Here is a 12874-nt window from a genome sequence, read left to right as displayed (position 1 = left end):
GTGGCTTTTGTTATTCCACATGAGGTGCTGTATTAGGTGTACAGGATCACCTCCAATCAAATAGAGAGATCTCAGGAGATGTGTGTTCACAGGGAACTTACTGAGCCGTGCGTGCTCAATGTGTTAGGTTGTCAGGCATCCCTACAGGGCTCTGGTGTCCCCACTGCTCATTGAGGGTCAGGATCATCCTCCAGCATCACTTAGTGTCCATATTAGAGCAGATCTTTCACCTGTTATCTATGATGACCATATGTATTATGCACATCTGATAAAATACAGAATAGAAACTAGATTCCTTTAGTCCAGATTGGCATAATGAGTTTTTTTATTGTTAGCAAGAAAATTTTTTTAATCTCAGCAGTTTAGGGAGGAACCTCAAAGCATCCATAGTGAATGTAGCCTGCAGCTGTGAACACAGGTTTCTGTTGGAGAGCAGGCCTGTGCAAGCCCAACCTAGGTGGGACAGTTCAAGCTACCCTTTTTCCATGGCAAATCTGGGATTGTATTGAGAATGTATTTTTTCCAGGTGACTGATTTCCAATTTATGGAATTGAACTAACTTACTGAGAGTGGAGGTGACTCAGAGAGTTAAAGTACAGAAGGAATAATCCAGAATGTCCACAAAAGCTTGCTGTCACACCAGGGCTTTTAAAAGCTCAGCAGCTAGAGAAGCAATGTAGTATTTGGTTATTCTCATGCTTAGGTCTAGTCATTCATTATAAGCTGAACATGACACAAAAAGAGTCATCTGTGTCACAATAGAAACTAGTTGTAACTAGATTCACACCACACTATCACATCACCACCGTATTTGAGGTTCTCAGTTACTATCTAAGACCCTGGAAGAGGCCTGGGTCTTGCTACACAAACTCATAATTTATGTCTTCATGACACTGTGTGCTTTGTTCTGTTGATGCTACCATTGGCATACAATACCTTGGATACTTTGTGCTGACATCTGTGACCTGAGACAATAGTTCATGTCATCCTAACCTGAATAAACTGTCCTTAGAGTACAGTGTAGTGGGAGGGGCCTTCTTTTCCTGTGAGATAGCAAAACATTTCCAGTCTTCGGTCAAGTCTGTCAGCCATTGTCCAGTGCCTGTCTTGAGATGTCCACCTTTGAAGCTGAGAGTCTTCATCCAGGCTGCTCTGTAATTTTGTAGAAGATTAATAGGTTCCAGCCCTAGGATTTAATTCATTGGGACTGTACTTGCCGAACATGCTCAAAGCCCTGTGTTCCACCCTAGACCTCTGTGCTTTAGAGAAAGAAAATAAAGAACCACATTGCACGTGAAGTTTCTCCTCCAACAAAAGGAGAGCCTGCACAGGGCCTCTCTAAGCCCCAGGTTCCCCACAGCTCCCTCCATCAATTCCATTATTGGTGTGTTTTCATTACTGCTCACTTTCTTCTTTGTGTGCAAAGAATGTGCACCATGTCAGAAAAGTGTGTGTGTGTGTGTGTGTGTGTGTGTGTGTGTGTAGTCCCTAATGAAAACTGTCAAGTTACATGCAGACATATGCTAATACTGTCCCATGGCACCTTGCAGGGAACACTGAAATGGTGGGCTGCTTTAATACAGCCTAAAACGTGCTGTGCATTGTTTTCAGTAAGGTTTTGACGTCATCACAACTATAGAGAGCAGAAAAAGCTTCAGTAGTTATATGTTGCTCTTACCAAGATGAGGCCAAACCTGATCCCATAGAATGTCAGGTAGGATTTGATGGCAGGAAATTAATTCAGGGCTCAAATCAAATTAGTCAGTTACAAAAAAAGTGAAAAATACAAAGTGTGAAGGGAAGCAAGGTCTGTGGTTTGGGTCTTTTTGGTTTTTTTTGTTTGTTTGTTTTGTTGTTTGTTTCTTTTTTTGTATTTTTGTTGAGAAGATCCACCACATAGGCAACTCCTCCACAAACAAACTGCATACCATAGACAATACTTAAGTTGACTCAATTAGAAATGGAAAGAGGGATCTAACAATAGACAATGAACAAATTCAACAATCATTAGGTCTTATCTCAGAGGCCTTTACTCAAGAAAACTGAAAATCTATTTGATATTGGTATTTTCTAGACAGATAACAATTACCAACATAAACACAGATCTGGGAAGGTACATGGATAATTCTCAGAAGAAAATAGATACAGTCAGTATAGCTTGCCCCTCCAAAAATTAAAAAGCGAAATCTCAGGCCATATGGCTTTAATGCAGAATCCTATCAGACTTTTAATGAAGACCTAATAACAATAGTGCTTCAATTATTCCACTATATTGAAAGAGAAGGAACATTGTCAAACTCCTTCTCTGATGTCATAATCAACCTGGTGTCTAAACCACACAAGGAGCTCCCTACAGAGAGTGTAAGCAAGCCAGGGGGCCAAGGTGGAGTACTCATGGTGGGAGGGACTAGCAGAGGTGCTATGGCCTTGGTGTGCACAGGCTTAGGGCTGGGGCAGGGTGCATGGTGAGTGTCTGTGGCCACTTGAGCTGGGTCCCAGTGGGTGCCCAGGGAGGTCACAGGCCAGTTGTGCATCTTCTACCTGTCTGCGGGGCTTCTGGCCCAGCCAAGCACAGCCTTCATCCTGGACATCCACAAGGACAATGACATCAGGAAATGGGGGGATCCCCTGAGACTCTCTGGCTTCTTTGGCCCTGCACTGCAGTTGCAGTCAGAGGAAAAGCAGCTGTGAGTTCCCCAACTCTTCCCAACCTCTCAGGTCTCCATGCTTTCCCACTCCAGAGAGGAGGAGGGCAGGGCGAGCTCTGCTGCTGCCTGTTCCATGCACCCAAAGCCTAACTTTTGTCTGGAGGTCACTGCTTGCCCCTGACCCTGCCCCTGACCATGAACTTGCCCCTCCCCCTACCCCTGACCCTGCCTCTGCCCTAGGCACCTAGGGGAAGTGAGGAGAGCCTAAGGGACAGACCCCAGGCCAGGACCCCCAGAGGCTTGTGTCTCCCTTTTCCTAGAAGTGTTATCCTCAATTCTCCACACTGAGTTTCCTTTGGAAGGAACTGGCAGGTGGAGGGCTTTGCTGAGGCTGGGATAGTGGTGGGACTTATGATTGAGGGAAGTCTTTCAGGGAGATGGAGGCCTTTCTCAAACTCTCTGAAATCAGGTACTCTCCCTGGTTTGAGAGCCCTGGGAAAGTTGGGAAGCTACTTTTCCCTGTCTTGTGTGACTTTCCCTGCACGGTGGGCTCTCCTGCAGGAGACACTTTCACAGGCTTCTTTAAAAGCACCTTTTCCTCAGATCCAGATCAGCTGTGAAAACAGGCTTCTCCTTGTCAGGGTGAGAGCTCCCCCTCCCAGCTCAGAGCTACAACTCCATAGGATCCTCCAGTCACAATGCTGGGTGGGTCCCATGGAGGAGTTAGAGCAAAGTGCCCCTTCTGAGAGTTGACTTCTGAGAAGAACAGACCTGAGAGAACAGAGTGCATCCCAGGGGAGAAAAGAGGCCTGAATGATTTTAAATTGGAGAAAAACCCCATATCCACCATCTAACAACTTTAGGGTGTTTGCATGTGTGGACTTCAGAACCTTAAGGTCAGATTTTCTGATAACAGCTGCTAGGTGAAGCTGAAATCTGCAGTGGGTGGGATTGTCCCAGGCAGGGAGGAGATCTGACTCTGCAGGCCTGGCCAGCTTCTTCATTCTCCTGAAACTAACTGTTGGTCAGCTGTAAATCTGAAGTGAGAGTTGGTTTCTGTCAACTCAAATGGATGACATTTCAAGTCTCACACATTATGTGAGAGAGACACATTTACCCACGGGTGATTTGAACTTACTTCTATAGAAGTGACTTGGAGCCAACAGAGGGAAAACATTCTTGCCTTTAGCATTCTGTCTGTATTAGAGACTACAGGGACTGGCTTCCTGGACAGACATGGCCAAGCAGACACACCGTGTAATGGGGGGAAACTGAGGTAAGAAATGTCCTGGAACAGTGATTTCAGATTGTGCCTTTACCCAGGAATCTCTGTTGCCATTAAGGCAAGCGGCCTTGGGCCTCCTAACTTGTCACTACGTCAGGGTGTCTCTGCTCTTACACCTGTGTCAGGATCTTCTTAGATGAAGGCCTCTCTTTTAAAAAAAAATGTATATAATGCAATGTTTCTCAAACTCTGGGCTACGACCACTCACAAAGAATGTATATCAGATACCTTGCATATTATGACTTATAAGAGTAGCAATATTAGTTATGAAGTAGTACTGAAATAATTTTATGGTGGGAGTCATCACAGCATGAAGCGCTGTATTACAGGTGTGCAGCACTAGGAGTGTTGAGAACCACTGCCATAGAAGCTGACAGATGGGAGCAGACCAGAAAAAATACCTCCATTCACATAACAATTAAAACCCTAAATGCACAGATCAAAGAAAGAATATTAAAAGGGGTAAGGTATAAATATGCAGTAACAAATTAATTCAGACCTATCTGAATTACACCAGACTTCTCTTTTTTTTTATTAACTTGAGTATTTCTTATATATATTTCGAGTGTTTCCGGGCAAACATCCCCATCCCCCCTCCCCGTCTTTATGGGTGCTCCCCTCCCCATACTCCCCCCCTTGCCGCCCTCCCCCCAACAATCTAGTTCACTGGGGGTTCAGTCTTAGCAGGACCCAGGGCTTTCCCTTCCACTGGTGCTCTTACTAGGATATTCATTGCTACCTATGGGGTCAGAGTCCAGGGTCAGTCCATGTATAGTCTTTAGGTAGTGGCTTAGTCCCTGGAAGCTCTGGTTGCTTGGCATTGTTGTTCATAAGGGGTCTCGAGCCCCTTCAAGCTCTTCCAGTTCTTTCTCTGATTCCTTCAACGGGGGTCCTATTCTCAATTCAGTGGTTTGCTACTGGCATTCACCTCTGTATTTGTTGTATTCTGGCTGTGTCTCTCAGGAGCGATCTACATCCGGCTCCTGTCAGCCTGCACTTCTTTGCTTCATCCATCTTGTCTAATTGGATGGCTGTATATGTATGGGCCACATGTGGGGCAGGCTCTGAATGGGTGTTCCTTCTGTGTCTGTTTTAATCTTTGCCTCTCTATTCCCTGCCAAGGGTATTCTTGTTCCCCTTTTAAAGAAGGAGTGAAGCATTCACATTTTGATCATCCGTCTTGAGTTTCATTTGTTCTAGGCATCTAGGGTAATTCAAGCATTTGGGCTAATAGCCACTTATCAATGAGTGCATACCATGTGTGTTTTTCTGTGATTGGGTTACCTCACTCAGGATGACATTCTCCAGTTCCAACCATTTGTCTATGAATTTAATAAAGTCATTGTTTTTGATAGCTGAGTAATATTCCACTGTGTAGATGTACCACATTTTCTGTATCCATTCCTCTGTTGAAGAGCATCTGGGTTCTTTCCAGCTTCTGACTATTATAAATAAGGCTGCTATGAACATAGTGGAGCACGTGTCTTTTTTATATGTTGGGGCATCTTTTGGGTATATGCCCAAGACAGGTATACCTGGATCCTCAGGTATTTCAATGTCCAATTTTCTGAAGAACCTCCACACTGATTTCCAGAATGGTTGTACCAGTCTGCAATCCCACCAAAAATGGAGGAGTGTTCCTCTTTCTCCGAATCCTCGCCAGCATCTGCTGTCACCTGAATTTTTGATCTTAGCCATTCTCACTGGTGTGAGGTGAAATCTCAGGGTTGTTTTGATTTTCATTTCCCTTATGACTAAAGATGTTGAACATTTCTTTAGGTGTTTCTCAGCCATTCAGCATTCCTCAACTGTGAATTGTTTGTTTAGCTCTGAACCCCATTTTTAATAGGGTTATTTGTTTCCCTGCGGTCTAACTTCTTGAGTTCTTTGTATATTTTGGATAGAAGGCCTCTATCTGTGTGGGATTGGTAAAGATCTTTTCCCAATCTGTTGGTTGCCGTTTTGTCCTAACCACAGTGTCCTTTGCCTTACAGAAGCTTTGCAGTTTTATGAGATCCCATTTGTCGATTCTTGATCTTAGAGCATAAGCCATTGGTGTTTTGTTCAGGAAATTTTTTCCAGTGCCCATGTGTTCCAGATGCTTCTCTAGTTTTTCTTCTATTAGTTTGAGTGTGTCTGGTTTGATGTGGAGGTCCTTGATCCACTTGATTTAAGCTTTGTACAGGGTGATAAGCATGGATCGATCTGCATTCTTCTACATGTTAACCTCCAGTTGAACCACCACCATTTGCTAAAAAAGCTATCTTTTTTCCATTTGATGGTTTTGGCTCCTTTGTCAAAAATCAAGTGCCCATAGGTGTGTGGGTTCATTTCTGGGTCTTCAATTCTATTCCATTGGTCTATCTGTCTGTCTCTGTACCAACACCATGCAGTTTTTATCACTATTGCTCTGTAATACTGCTTGAGTTCAGGGATAGTGATTCCCCCTGAAGTCCTTTTATTGGTGAGGATATTTTTAGCTATCCTGGGTTTTTTGTTATTCCAGATGAATTTGCAAATTGTTCTGTCTCACTCTTTGAAGAATTGGATTGGTATTTTTGATGGGGATTGCATTGAATCTGTAGGTTGCTTTTGGTAAAATGGCCATTTTTACTATATTAATCCTGCCAATCCATGAGCAAGGGAGATCTTTCCATCTTCTGAGGATTTCTTCAATTTCTTTCTTCAGAGTCTTGAAGTTCTTATTGTACAAATCTTTTACTTGCTTGGTTAAAGTCACACCGAGGTACTTTATATTATTTGGGTCTATTATGAAGGGTGTCGTTTCCCTAATTTCTTTCTCGGCTTGTTTCTCTTTTGTGTAGAGGAAGGCTACTGATTTATTTGAGTTAATTTTATACCCAGCCACTTTGCTGAAGTTGTTTATCAGCTTTAGTAGTTCTCTGGTGGAACTTTTGGGATCACATAAATATACTATCATATCATCTGCAAATAGTGATATTTTGACTTCTTCTTTTCCGATCTGTATCCCCTTGACCTCCTTTTGTTGTCTGATTGCTCTGGCTAGAACTTCAAGAACTATATTGAATAAGTAGGGAGAGAGTGGGCAGCCTTGTCTAGTACCTGATTTTAGTGGGATTGCTTCAAGTTTCTCTCCATTTAGATTAATGTTAGCAACTGGTTTGCTGTATATGGCTTTTACTATGTTTAGGTATGAGCCTTGAATTCCTATTCTTTCCAGGACTTTTATCATGAAGGGGTGTTGAATTTTGTCAAATGCTTTCTCAGCATCTAATGAAATGATCATGTGGTTCTGTTCTTTCAGTTTGTTTATATAATGGATCACGTTGATGGTTTTCCGTATATTAAACCATCCCTGCATGCCTGGGATGAAGCCTACTTGATCATGGTGGATGATTGTTTTGATGTGCTCTTGGATTCGGTTTGCCAGAATTTAATTGAGTATTTTTGCGTCGATATTCATAAGGGAAATTGGTCTGAAGTTCTCTTTCTTTGTTGGGTCTTTGTGTGGTTAGGTATAAGAGTAATTGTGGCTTCATAGAAGGAATTCGGTAGGGCTCCATCTGTTTCAATTTTGTGGAATACTTTGGATAATATTGGTACGAGGACTTCTATGAAGGTCTGATAGAATTCTGCACTAAACCCGTCTGGACCTGGGCTCTTTTTGGTTGGGACACCTTTAATGACTGCTTCTATTTCCTTAGGAGTTATGGGGTTCTTTAACTGGTTTATCTGTTCCTGATTTAACTTCGGTAGCTGGTACCTGTCTAGGAAATTGTCCATTTCCTGCAGATTTTCAAGTTTTGTTGAATATAGGCTTTTATAGTAAGATCTGATGATTTTTTGAATTTCCTCTGAATCTGTAGTTATGTCTCCCTTTTCATTTCTGATTTTGTTAATTTGGACACACTCTCTGTGTCCTCTCGTTAGTCTGGCTAAGGGTTTATCTATCTTGTTGATTTTCTCAAAGAACCAACTTTTGGTTCTGTTGATTCTTTCTATGGTCCTTTTTGTTTCTACTTGGTTGATTTCAGCCCTGAGTTTGATTATTTCCTGCCTTCTACTCCTCCTGGGTGTATTTGCTTCTTTTTGTTCTAGAGATTTTAGGTGTGCTGTCAAGGTGCTGACATATGCTCTTTCCTGTTTCTTTCTGCAGGCACTCAGCGCTATGAGTTTTCCTCTTAGCACAGATTTCATTGTGTCCCATAGGTTTGGATATGTTGTACCTTCATTTTCATTAAATTCTAAGAAGTCTTTAATTTCTTTCTTTATTTCTTCCTTGACCAGGTTATCATTGAGTAGAGCATTTTTCAATTTCCATGTATATGTGGGCATTCTTCCCTTATTGTCATTGAAGACCAGTTTTAGGCCGTGGTTGTCCGATAGCACGCATGGGATTATTTCTATCTTTCTGTACCTGTTGAGGCCCGTTTTTTGACCAATTATATGGTCAATTTTGGAGAAAGTACCATGAGGAGCTGAGAAGAAGGTATAACCTTTTGCTTTAGGATAGAATGTTCTATAAATATCTGTTAAGTCCATTTGTCTCATGACTTCTCTTAGTCTGTCTAAGTCTCTGTTTAATTTCTGTTTCCATAATCTGTCCATTGATGAGAGTTGGGTGTTGAAGTCTCCTACTATTATTGTGTGAGGTGCAATGTGTGTTTTGAGCTTTTGTAAGGTTTCTTTTACGTATGTAGGTGCCCTTGTATTTGGGGCATAGATATTTAGGATTGAGAGTTCATCTTGGTGGATTTTTCCTTTGATGAATATGAAGTGTCCTTCCTTATCTTTTTTGATGAATTTTAGTTGAAAATTGATTTTATTTGATATTAGAATGGCTACTCCAGCTTGCTTCTTCTGACTATTTGCTTGGAAAGTTGTTTTCCAGCCTTTCACTCTGAGGTAGTGTCTGTCTTTGTCTCTGAGGTGTGTTTCCTGTAGGCAGCAGAATGAAGGGTCCTCGTTGCGTATCCAGTTTGTTAATCTATGTCTTTTTATTGGGGAGTTGAGGCCATTGATGTTGAGAGATATTCAGGAATAGTGATTATTGCTTCCTGTTATATTCATATTTGGATGTGCGGTTATGTTTGTGTGCTTTTCTTCTCTTTGTTTTGTTGCCAAGACGATTAGTTTCTTGCTTCTTCTAGGGTATAGCTTGCCTCCTTATGTTGGGCTTTACCATTTATTATCCTTTGTAGTGCTGGATTTGTAGAAAGATATTGTGTAAATTTGGTTTTGTCATGGAATATCTTGGTTTCTCCATCTATGTTAATTGAGAGTTTTGCAGGATACAGTAACCTGGGCTGCCATTTGTGTTCTCTTAGGGTCTGTATGACATCTGTCCAGGATCTTCTGGCTTTCATAGTTTCTGGCAAAAAGTCTGGTGTAATTCTGATAGGTCTGCCTTTATATGTTACTTGACCTTTTTCCCTTACTGCTTTTAATATTCTTTATTTTGTGTGTTTGGTGTTTTGACTATTACGTGACGGGAGGTGTTTCTTTTCTGGTCCAATCTATTTGGAGTTCTGTAGGCTTCTTGAATGCCTATGGGTATCTCGTTTTTTAGGTTAGGGAAGTTTTCTTCTATGATTTTGTTGAAGATATTTACTGGTCCTTTGAGCTGGGAGTCTTCACTCTCTTCTATACCTATTATCCTTAGGTTTGATCTTCTCATTGAGTCCTGGATTTCCTGTATGTTTTGGACCAGTAGCTTTTTCCACTTTATATTATCTGTGAAAGTTGAGTCGATGATTTCTATGGAATCTTCTGCTCCTGAGATTCTCTCTTCCATCTCTTGTATTCTGTTGGTGAAGCTCGTATCTACAGCTCCTTGTCTCTTTTTTTGGTTTTCTATATCCAGGGTTGTTTCCATGTGTTCTTTCTTGATTGCTTCTATTTCCATTTTTAATTCCTTCAACTGTTTGATTGTGTTTTCCTGGAATTCTTTCAGGGATTTTTGTGACTCCTCTCTATGGGTTTCTACTTGTTTATTTATGATTTCCTGGAATTCTTTCAGAGATTTTTGCGATTCCTCTCTGTAGGCTTCTACTTATTCTCTAAGGGAGTTCTTCACGTCTTTCTTGAAGTCCTCCAGCATCATGATCAAATAGGACTTTGAAACTAGACCTTGCTTTTCTGGTGTGTTTGGATATTCCGTGTTTGCTTTGGTGGGAGAATTGGGCTCCAATGATGCCATGTAGTCTTGGTTTCTGTTGCTTGGGTTCCTGCACTTGCCTCTCGCCATCAGATTATCTCTAGTGTTACTTTGTTCTGCTATTTCTGACAGTGGCTAGACTGTCCTATAAGCCTGTGTGTCAGGAGTGCTGTAGACCTGTTTTCCTGTTTTCTTTCAGCCAGTTATGGGGACAGAGTGTTCTGCTTTCGGGCGTGTAGTTTTTCCTATCTACAGGTCTTCAGCTGTTCCTGTGGGCCTGTGTCTTGAGTTCACCAGGCAGGTCAGTTGCAGCAGAAAAGTTGGTCTTACCTGTGATCCCGAGGCTCAAGTTCGCTCATGGGGTGCTGCCTACGAGCTCTCTGCGGCAGCAGCAACCAGGAAGATCAGCGCCGTCTTTTCCAGGAGCCTCTGTGCACCAGGGTTCCAGATGGCGTTTGGTGTTTTCCTCTGGCGTCAGAGATGTGTGCAGAGTGCAGTCTCTTCTGGTTTCCCAGGCGTGTCTGCTTCTCTGTTGGTTTATCTCTCCCTCCCATGGGATTTGGGTGCAGAGAACTGTTTATCTGGTCTGTCCCTTCAGGGTCTCTACACCAGACTTCTCAACAGAGACTCCAAAAGCCAGGAAATCCTGGACAGATATAATGCAGACCCAGGATCCTATACCCAGCATAATTCTCAATCATCATGATGGAGAAACCAAGATATTTCATGAGAAATCCAAATTTAAACAATATTTTTCTCTAAGACAGCATAATAGATGATAATAGGAGGAAAACTCAAAGATAATGAGCTAAACTATACCCCCCAAAAGTAAGAAATTATTCACTTCGCAATAATTTCAAAAAGAAAAAAAGACAAGCACACAAACATAATTTCACCCACAATCAGAAAAAGAAACGAAAGCAGCAATCATTGGTCTTTAATATTTAACTAGTCCGTCTGTCACCAATTCCCCAACTCCTAGGGACCACTTTTGCCAGCCAAAGTGTATACAAGAATGGGTCTATGGTTCTAGGTCCCTGTGTAGAAGAGGATTGATTGACTTACCTCGCTTTAATGTGCTGGTAGGCCCTTGGCTCTTGTGAAACCTGTTGCCCACCAAATTGGGATCCTAGAGGTGTGAGGTGGAAATGGATATGTGTGGTTGGGGGAGCACTGTCATATAGGCAAAGCCGAACAGAAATGGGAAGTAAGGCTTGATGAGGGGATACTTGAAAGGGGGCCACAGTTGAACTATAAGTAAATAAAATAGCAAATTAATAAAATAGCCAAAAATAAAATAAATAGTAAAAAGGTAAAAGAAAAATTAAACCAAAACAAAACAAAAGAATTCCCTGTAGTGTATTGGCCTAATTCTGCTTCTATTTTAATTCTAATTTAGAGAACTCAAGACTGGCTAACCCCAAAAAAACTGACCCTGTTCCCAGATAATTGTGATTATAAAGAAGCCAACAGTCAACAGCTGCACAGCAGAGAGATGGGGGAGCTGAGCTTTGAGGGCTTTGCTAGAGAGGATCATGAGGAGGGAAGAAGGAAGAAGCAGCCAGAGAATAAAGGAAGAACATGTGTGATGGAGAGGGGAGAGGAAGAGGACAGCAGCCATGGTTAAGGGAGAGGAGTGCCTGGTCCTGAGGGCTGTCCAAGTGGAACAAAGAGCAGCCAAGATACTACACAGTCAGTAAGAGTTGAGCGTTATTGTTTGGAAAGTAGATCTGATACCGTGGAGGGCAGGCAGCTGCCCAGCTACTGTGCTGACTAATCCACACTAAAAATAAATTTAACAAAAGATGTATAACCAGTAAGACAGCTCTGTAGAGGATCCTAAAAGGAATACTTTAGTTTGAGGGAGGGATAAAATACCAGAGAACACAGGGGATAAATTTACAAAACTAGGACAGTTAATCAAAGAAGACTGTGAAAACCACAAAAATTTACATAATGACAAAATTTAATACATAGCTTTATAATAATAATTACATACCACTAAACAATATCTAGGATGATGGGGCATGAATTCTGCCATGGAATGAACTCAGAAACGTGGGGTTGGGAGAAAGATGCATGGTTAAATAATCCACCAGGTTCACATTGTGTCAGCTTGATTTAATTTAAGGACAAAGAAGTGGAGCATCTCTGATGGCTTTATTCTAACCCCTTGAAAGGATCCCTGGGATTGGGCTCAGTACATCACACTTCTTGCTAGGTCAGCGACACTCAAGGAAGCTTGAGATTGTCATAGCACAGTATTAGGCTAGATATACTGAGTAGATGATACTAAGATATTCAGATGGTGATACCTGTTTGCGTGCATTTTTAATGTGGACCTAAGGAAAGAGAGATCAAGGTCCTCAGAATAGAAAGATCATTTCCAGTTCTTTTCTACCATTCCAGACTGAAAGACTGGTAGGGAGAGAATGGTAAATAATAAAGAATTCGTAGATGATGCTTTGAATGAAGTGTGGGTTTCTGTGCTGGTTTTAGACAGGGTCTCAAGTATCACATGTTGCCCTCTCCCTGGCTGGCCAGGTTCACTTTGAGCTCAGATAAACCTGCTTCCACTTTCCACTAGATAGACTTACAAGAGTGACCTCCAAGGACTGTGAGGACAGCATTAGCCTTTGACAGTTGAGGTGTGTAACCCACAACTATAGTTTTAGCCACGTTTTCCCATGTCTACCAGCTATTTCAGATTGTTGCTGTTCTATGCCTGACAATCAGGGACACAGATAAATAAACTTATAGAGAGCAAGGACATGGTGATGACATCCTTGCCTCTTCTGTATG

At 41.9% G+C, this 12874-nt stretch overlaps 2 protein-coding genes across 4 annotated transcripts in view; one reads left to right on the top strand and one right to left on the bottom strand.

Moving 5' to 3' along the window:
- The window catches only part of LOC147998836 (uncharacterized), a 924038-nt gene that overhangs the window by 317448 nt on the left and 593716 nt on the right, over positions 1–12874 (top strand). The gene's annotated exons all lie outside the window — the stretch shown is intronic.
- The window catches only part of LOC147998853 (uncharacterized), a 343457-nt gene that overhangs the window by 225982 nt on the left and 104601 nt on the right, over positions 1–12874 (bottom strand). The gene's annotated exons all lie outside the window — the stretch shown is intronic.

This window comes from Rattus norvegicus, chromosome 19 (assembly GCF_021556685.1).
Source record: "Rattus norvegicus strain SHRSP/BbbUtx chromosome 19, alternate assembly SHRSP_T2T, whole genome shotgun sequence".
NCBI classification, from domain to species: domain Eukaryota; kingdom Metazoa; phylum Chordata; class Mammalia; order Rodentia; family Muridae; genus Rattus; species Rattus norvegicus.
The sequence above is the reverse complement of the archived record's forward strand: the minus strand, read 5'-3'. Positions and strand labels throughout refer to the sequence as shown.